Here is a 9206-nt window from a genome sequence, read left to right on the forward strand (position 1 = left end):
GTTTTATGGCAGAAAATTGAGTTTTCCGTGCATCATCTATACAAAATCTGTCAATTTTTCACAACATGAAGCGTGAGAATAAGCCCCATGACCCATTCTTTTTATTACTATTTTTATAGAAAAGCATGATATAAACTACATTTTGACAAATTATTAAAACATTCTATGGATTTTAATCAAGACACCCTATCTACCTTAAGGTCAGTTTTTATGTTATCCTGAAATGTTTAATTTTACTCATATTTTACAAAAATGTTCAAGTTCATATTCGATACTTTGGGAGCACACGTTAAATTTCAATCAAATCTTCAATCCTGGTAGTGAGATTTTTTGTTGTTGAAAAAATAGTAATCATTATAGTTTTCAAGATTATAGGCAAAAATAAAAAAATAAAATGAAATAAAATAAGTCATTTTAGGGCAAAAAATCATACGTTTATATAAATAATGAACACACAAGATGATAATGTAATCAGTTACTTATTAAAGTAAGAAAATATTAAAAACTGTACACTATATACACTAAATATATCGTCACTGGGCTTCCAAAATGTCGTATGTTACTTTTGTTTTTGACATAACTACTTTTTCACAACAACCAGCTCTGCGAGAGTAAATCTCTAATTTTCCAAAATACCATGATACATTGAGACAAATCAAAACAGCTGAAATAAGATATGTGACAAAATTGTCAATCCCATTTGTTTGTAACGTTTGCTTCCAAAGTGAAGTAAAGTTGAAATTTATTGTATAATAGCCTTGGGAATCAAAAACTTGTACATTTCTTGATTTCTGTGAAATTAAGGTAGATAGGGTGTCTTATTATTTTACTCCATCTTGAATTTTGAAATAATAACAGATTACAATCGGTCTAGATCTTTAATAAAATATGCAAATTTAGAGAGTAGTAGGTAATTTATCTCAAAGTTCTATGGTGTAGTTTTCGTTTTATGGCAGAAAATTGAGTTTTCCGTGCATCATCTATACAAAATCTGTCAATTTTTCACAACATGAAGCGTGAGAATAAGCCCCATGACCCATTCTTTTTATTACTATTTTTATAGAAAAGCATGATATAAACTACATTTTGACAAACTATTAAAATATTCTATGGATTTTAATATTCGATACTTTGGGAGCAAACGTTAAATTTCAAACAAATCTTCAATCCTGTTAGTGAAAATTTTTGTTGTTGAAAAAATAGTAATCTACTATATTTTGGAAACACAGCGACGATTAAATGATAACTTTAAGATGTACTTAATCAACGTTAGTAAATAACAAATCAATAAAATTGGTAACACACCAATTTTGAAACGTAAACCCTCGGCCTATAATACGGTCAAATCACGGCAGTATTATATTTTCAATATACTTCCATGGTCAACCATTCATGCCAATAACGAGAAGCATATTATAGGAATCAACATAAAGGTTGTTAGCTAAAAAACAACAATGAAATAAAGTCATATTAAAGCTAATATAGAAAGATATACTAGTTCTACAATATCATTATACAATCAAGAGTATAAATATAGATATAGAAATGAGAATATAAACTGTTTATTAAAGTTGCAATACTAGGTGATGATGGGGAACGACGGTAGGAAAATAGAAAAAGCAGAACTATGTTTTTTTTTATCAAAACAAATATTCGAACCTCTTTCTGTTTCAATAATCAACTACAATTATGTAATAACCAAATGTAACTGGCCAATCAAAACATTTTGCTTGTCTTTGCCTAAGAGGACATTAAAAGGTATAGAAAAATGTGGAAGATATTATATATTTTTTTGATATGTCAAAAGGATTTCAATCTTGCCTTTATTCCCTCCTCCTTCAACCCACAGAAACCGACTTGAAAAAAAAAAACTTGATAAGAAACCAAATCCCAATTGTAAATGCGTTATGTGCACACAAATGCTATAATTGATAAAGTATAATTGTCAAATCAGTGAGTTATGCAAACATAGCACTATATGTACAATGCATATTATTACCATTGACCACGCACCATTATCAAGTTGGAATAAAGTTCATGCTTAAAGCGATCGTAAACAAAATAGTAACATGTGATTTGGTTTGCTACTTCATTCAAACCTGAACTGGTTCAAAACTTGGTTTTAAGATTTTTTGTTTCTGCCTTTTTTGTCTCTTTTAATTGATTAATTTTATAAAACAAATCTATGTCTATGCTCGAGGATCTTAATGTCGGTTGAGAAAGAAAACGATCAAATTGTAAAACTGAGGACGATTTATTGTATGACATACTTGTATAAAAATATGTCTTTGTTTAAGTACCGGTGACCATTCCATTAGTAAATTTGTGCGTGCTTATTTATACTATAGATTAATTTGATAAATCAGTTGAAGTGTCAATTTCCACTGATTTTAGTTCACACAAGGACCATTTCAAAAAGTCAGTCAATCTTATTATAATATACATTCGCAGTTTCAAAATTATATTTGTTCACTTTAAGAATCATAATAAAGAAATGAAACAAAGTCATTGTCCTAGTCTGGCTTTTTCAATTACGCATGCACGAAAAATATCATTTGAAACATATTTTTCTTTTACTATGCGAAAACGTTTCTGTTTTTGGCATCTGCTACCAATTTCAGCCATTCTTCGTTTTCCTGAAACCGCAAAAATACTTAGTATACCACATATAGATCAATATAAAGACAACACTGCATTCTTTCATAAATAAGTGTCATAGGTATGTCAACTTTAAAAAAAAAAGTTACACAATGGCTATTTATCCACCAGATTTATTTTTAAAAACTTTGCTCGCATCACTTGTTATGCACTTCAAAAGGCCTATTCAGCAAGTTATATATCCTTGTACATGATATGAAAGGTGATAAGTTATAGATACTTCATATCTTTTGGATAGTTTTGTAGTGTTTCGTAAATTATACAATAGCTTTTTGTTGAAAGCCCGGCTTTAACCGCACGAGACCGAAGGGGGTTTCAACAAAAGCTATGGTACACTTTTCGAAACACCGCCAAACTATCCAAAAATATGAAATATCTGTTTTAACCTATAGCACCTTTTACAGTTCTTCTATTAAAGAATGCAAAACAAACAATTGATTAACTTGCGTGCTGTATTTGTTTGGGTGTTTGTAAACAAAAGGTAGGTAGTCCATTTCAGTCTCTTCGCTATGTACTGGAATATGATTGAACAATAAACATAAAATTGATTTCATGTCAATTCTTATTGTCCAATCAAATCCCATTATATATAGAAACAGACAGAAACTCCGCCTACCTATTGTTTGCAAACAACCAAGCAAACATAGCAAGCAAGTTGGTCAATGTTTGTTTTGCATGCTTGTATAGAAGAACTGTAATCATTAAAATTGTAATTTCAAATATTTTTGTATGTTTAGTTTATAATAATTTTGAAGAATCAGCTAAGTAACCCTTTTTCGGGCCTTACACACAAAGCTACGCCTACTTTCTTAAATAAGCACGGGATTATCAGTTAGACCTGAATTTTCGACAGCGAAGGATGCACAATTAGTAGGGTGCCCAGTATAGAAAAAGACGTCTAATCAACGAGTTTAAGTTAACGGATAACACATGGATATATTTATATACAAACTATTGGAAACTCATTATACTTTCCAATCATAATTGTCGTTGTAAGCTTCCGTGGTCACGTTTTTCTAATTTTTGTGGTTTCTTAGGTTACCCAAATTAAGATACCTCATCATACAGGCTATCTTCAACACGAAAAATAAAATTATTGCTTTGTGTGTTATTTGTCCAAATGATACTTATCATTTAGTTTTAAAATCAAATCTACCATATAACGAAAGCTGAAAAGATTTATAAAGTTTTAGTATAAGAATTTTATGATTTTACTAAGACTATTCTTTTAACTAAAATTTACCACATTTTAAACAAAAGAAAATTTGTTGCGTGTTACTTTTACGGGATATTTACATCTTGGGATGACCGTGAATGCAGTTACGGTCATCAGCTTAACCTCAGTGCCTGTTTTTTGTTTAACTGATGCAAGTCAATGTTTTCTTTAAACACACTTGAAACACAGGCAATTATCGATTTCTGATTTTATTGACATATAGTAATACATATTAGTCTCCTGTTTGTCGCGTTTAAATATTCAGGGCATGGGGTGCCTGTATATTTGCAATTTCATAAAAGAACATATCGCTACTCCATTCACAAAACCGTTTTCTCGATTCAAACTTTCTATAGACTGATATTAACCAAACAGGATACTACACAATGAATTTACATTGTATACATGTGTGTATCTTATTATCGACCACAGAACAATACATCTGGAAACTTTTAAATTTCTTGGTGATTCCTGTACTGGAAATTTAATACTAACATAGAGTTTTCCTCTTCTTGACATCTTGGTAGTTGTTTACAAAATCGCGTGTACATGGACTGGCAAAAACCTTTGTCTCTAGATATCTGCAAATGATAGACAAGAAATAACTCATGTCACTGGTAATTTGATATTAACTAAAAAAAAAATTCTGAAACATGCAAATCTTTGTTTTTAAAGTTATGATTAAAACCTTATGACCCTATAACTAGATCATTGACTGTAAGTGAATGTACACTTAAAAACTAAAAAAAATATTTTTTTTATCAATTTACTACACTTGTTTGTTAAATATCCGATTCAAATACCTGGGATTTGACAGTTGATGTAAGTTGGTCTGGATCGCCTGCCATAATAAGATTACTTGGTCCGTATTGTAAAATGGAAAGTGTTTCCAATTCTGTTGCTTGTTCGGCCTAAAAAGTTAAACATTTGCATAATAAAGTTAAAGTATTTTTCGCCAAACGTCGAAATTAAACAAAAGAATTGGAACTTTTTTTAGAGAAGGCAAAAAAGTCAAAGCTGGTATATTTGAATTGTTTCTATGGGTTTTAAAAGTTTAATGTAGATATATTTAGTATGTTACGTCGAGATCTTGTAAACTTTGTAATCAAAGACAAATTAAACACAGAGACAAAAAATAAAGATCATTCCTAAATTGCTATATAATTCGTATCATTCTCAAGAAAGTTAAAAGAACAGTAACAATTAGGTACAATGAAGTTTGTGTAACTGATGTGTAGTGTGGTTGTTATTTTGATGTGAAATTATCTTCCAAATTTACCTCATCCATGATCATACAGGTAAAAATCGATTTCCTACGATTGTTTTTTTCGGACGACAACACATTCAGATACAACTGTCTTTCTCCAAAAGAACTGAAAGTTCCACATATCACATTTCCTCGTAACAATACATCTTTTTCAAGTCTTTCCTCGCTTATCTAAAATATAGAAAACTAATAAGTGTAATGTTGAAATATTTTACCTATCGCGAAATCAAATAGTTGAGTTTAGTTTGAATTTTGCAACATTTACATGAATCTCTTTTAAAAGTCAGGAACTGAGTCGGTTATTTTCATACTTTATATGATCATGTTTTGTTTTTTTATTCTTTAAAACATTATATGAACATTTGATACTTGATGGTTTATGTTATTTTTTTGGTTTCTTTTTTAGAAATGGATAATTTTCGTGGCACATTTATTGCCATACGTTTAATATAGAAGACACTAGACATCTTTTGCTATTTTGCATTGTTGTGTTGCAGTTCATTCATTCAGTTCTATTACCTAAATAATACATCTTCTTATACAAAATTTGATAGCAAAATGTTTTAATGAGCTGCATATACAATGTATGTCTTCCTTGAGTTTTTTTTTAACTTATTATCAAATGAGCGTTCATATGACAATGTAAGTGTAATAAAAGTCAAAATTTATATATTGTTTTATATTTATTAATTGTTCTGAAATATTTCACCATACATCTATTTAGATTCAGTCTTTGCTAACGATTATATGCATTATATCTGTATACGATACGGAACATGATACATTGTTATTGATTTATCTGCTTTTGAAAAGATCGATATAAATTTAAAAGAAAGTAAATTTATCAATGGCAAGCACATAAGGTAAAGCAATCACATAATTATTCAACCCTGACCTAGACCAATTATTCGTACTCCGAACGGCCTTCTTTGATTCAAAACCTAAATGTCACGTGCTGGCACAAAATTAGCGTAAATAAGTTTTAAGCTTTTGTTGTGCCGAAGCAGAGAAACTAGACCACGTTCTTTTACACTCCGAGCGAAAACACTTACACAATTCCACTATTATTATAGTTTTTGATGAAAACGATGATTTTGTTACGATTGTAGTCAAATGAAATCGTACTAATATTTGTTATTATTGATTTAAAAAAAAAATTATTCACCTGACTAGTCAAGTCATTTCGTGTCTTTATAAGTGCATCAATTTTATTTGCAACCTTCTCCTGAAATGTAAGAATTATATCATTTTAGTTTAAATTCCCTTCAAATAGATACAAAACACCAAAAATGAAATAAAATTGTACAATAGTCTTTAAACGTCTCTTCATAACCATTCATACTTACATTGGATTCTGTACTATGATCTCTTTCTTCCATACTCGAAATCATTTCATTCAAACGCTTAATTTCAACCAAAACACTAGAAGTAGCAGTTGTTCTCTTATGCATTTCTCTTTCTAAAATGTGAAGCATTGATTTTACTAGAATGATAGTAGAGTGAGTGACCAATATTCGCCGCATAATTCGTTCATTTCCAATTACATCCGACCTACATTCGCATATTTGGAACTTTTTATGTAGGTTTCAGAAATTTTACTATATGAAAAAAATGTTTGATAAAGTAATCTTCAAAACATTGGTTAATTGTTCTAAAAATGAACTCAAACTCAAGAGGAAATCAAGTTGTTCGTGTACCATGGGGGACACATTTTCGCCGCAATGTATGATATGACCATCCTCATTATCCTGGTATATTATAAAAACTAATGTTTGTAATTTCACGAATAAGCTTGAGAGATCATTTCTATACGATTTTTCTCACAAATATTTACTTTAAGACTGCGCATGATTGCCATATAAATCTTACATAATAGCCAAAAATTGTTTAAAAACACCTGCGTATTTCTTTATATGTGCGAATAACCTTGGAAATGAGATAAAGAGGAATATCAACCGTTTGAACATTACAAACAGCCTTTACCATCTATTTAGGCAGGTACTGGGTAAAGGCACACAAATTTTAGATAAAAAATAGCAAAACGGCGAAAATGTGTCCATGGCGAATATGAGCCATCCACTCTATAGAATCTATTAAAAATCTCTACAAAATCATGAACTATCAAACCAGTGTCATTAAAACATGCATGTGTGTTGTTTCTCAATTAACCTTGTAGTTTGATGTTAAATTTTGACAATGCTAGAACTAAGGAAACAAGAATAATTGTTTCCTTTTGGTTCCATATGACAAGCCTTGCCAGCGTATACGATGTCGTTTCGTTTGTATGCCCTCAAATTTTTCTCTCAAATGATATATTGAAAACCAGTTTCGAGCAAAGGTATATTTCTGTTGCATACTGTTGTACTATTTATATAAAAAGAAGATGCGAGGTGATTGCCAATAAGACAGCTCTCAACAAGAGACCGAATGACACAGAAATTCACAACGGTAGGTCACCGTACGCCCGTGAACAATGAGCAAATCTAAATTTGCATCGTCGGCTATAAAAGGTCATTATTTGTTCGCTATTATGAGTCTTTAAATTGATATATGATTTTATATTTTCCCGTTGATTTATGTACGACTAGAAACTATTGCAATAAATTGAATAATTTGAGTGTCATAAAACGGGATTTTCTGCATTGATTTCCTGAAAAAAGTTCCAACACCGGATCAGATATATGTCAATTGTATTTCAATAAGACCCTACATGCCAGTGTTTTCTAATTCCGTTGTAGATGATTTCCGGAAATTTCAATACATCTCTTATCTATTATTTCCTTTGGTGTGCACTTGTATCATTACAATATAGAAGAGTCGTGGTGTAGTAGTAAGCGCATCGGACTACAAAGGAGAAACGATGATAGTCCGATATAATCAATATATTTTGCATGTAAAGGAAGACCTTGTAGATTTCGAAGATGAGCAGGCTAATGTCGCTACAAGGCAGCACTCGCACCAGCAAAGTGGAAAGGGATAACTATAAATTGTTATAACTTGTTTACCAATCAACAATAAATAAATATGTTTTAACTAAACTATTGCAATATGACATTTTAATTGTCCTTGTGAATTAAGTGTAGCTGTCGAATGGAAAAAAGTTATCTATCATTAATAAACTAACCGTTTCGAACATGAGTCGTGTGGGAGTATTTCCAAACATCCTGATGGTAGTTTTCATCCACTCCAATGAGTACTAAACCGGATTCTTAAGTCAGATATCATATCAACATGAATCACATAATCATTATTTTAAGTAAATAAGAAAAAATGCAAAAACTAATATTGCTTGTTTATGTTATATTCTCGTGTTGTAAAAATCTGCAATGGTAATGCGTTAAATACATAGTAAATAAATAGAGAAAACCAACAGATGGTCAGGTTGAGTTCAATATCGTAGCAGCTACGTAATGCTACGTAGATTTTGACTATTGAACGTGTAGCTATAGACTAGTTGTTACATAGATATTAATAGCAGCTACGAATCCGTTACGTAGCTGCTACGGTATTGAACTCAATCCAGGTACTTTATTAAGTTACATCTAATTATCTTTATTACATTTTTAGCGATTTTAATGTTCAAATTTATGTGTTTTTTCAAATTCATTATTCACTATAAACATCAAATGTGTTATTACCGCAGTCATTACAAGAGTTAGCAGTATAATAATAGGACGCAGTTCTTTATTTTTTCTATCGTTTGTTTTATAGAAATATTGGTGAATAACAATAAAGTATGCGATAAAGCAACCTGAACTGTTTTTGAAAGACAGTGCCGATATAAAATAAAAATATGGGTTCCATGTTTTTTTGGCAGATATGACCCTCCCCCCCATTCTCGTAATCACAAGAATGGCACAATAGAAGCAACATCGACTTTTGATAAGTGACTTAGAGAATTTTATTAGAAGATAACAATTCTAACTCATAAATAGTTATCATGAGACTCATCAGTACGCTCATCTCAAAACAGTTATAAAGCTAAACAAGTACAAAATTGAAGAGCATTGAGGATCCGAATTTCAAAAAAGTTGTGCGAAATACGGCTTTTTTTATTCGAAAAAT

At 30.6% G+C, this 9206-nt stretch overlaps 2 long non-coding RNA genes across 2 annotated transcripts; both read right to left on the reverse strand.

Annotated features, from left to right (window-relative positions):
* Positions 1–1655: 1655 nt before the first annotated feature.
* On the reverse strand, positions 1656–4786 carry LOC139492526 (uncharacterized). Its single transcript, XR_011656878.1, has 3 exons — positions 4678–4786; positions 4370–4455; positions 1656–2636 (listed from the first exon to the last, which is right to left on the reverse strand). It is a non-coding gene; the product is annotated as an uncharacterized lncRNA (long non-coding RNA).
* Positions 4787–5159: 373 nt separating this feature from the next.
* Positions 5160–6748, reverse strand: LOC139492527 (uncharacterized). Its single transcript, XR_011656879.1, has 3 exons — positions 6488–6748; positions 6307–6366; positions 5160–5312 (listed from the first exon to the last, which is right to left on the reverse strand). It is a non-coding gene; the product is annotated as an uncharacterized lncRNA (long non-coding RNA).
* Between the last annotated feature and the right edge of the window lie 2458 nt (positions 6749–9206).

The sequence above is a fragment of the Mytilus edulis genome, chromosome 10, assembly GCF_963676685.1.
Source record: "Mytilus edulis chromosome 10, xbMytEdul2.2, whole genome shotgun sequence".
Lineage (NCBI taxonomy): Eukaryota > Metazoa > Mollusca > Bivalvia > Mytilida > Mytilidae > Mytilus > Mytilus edulis.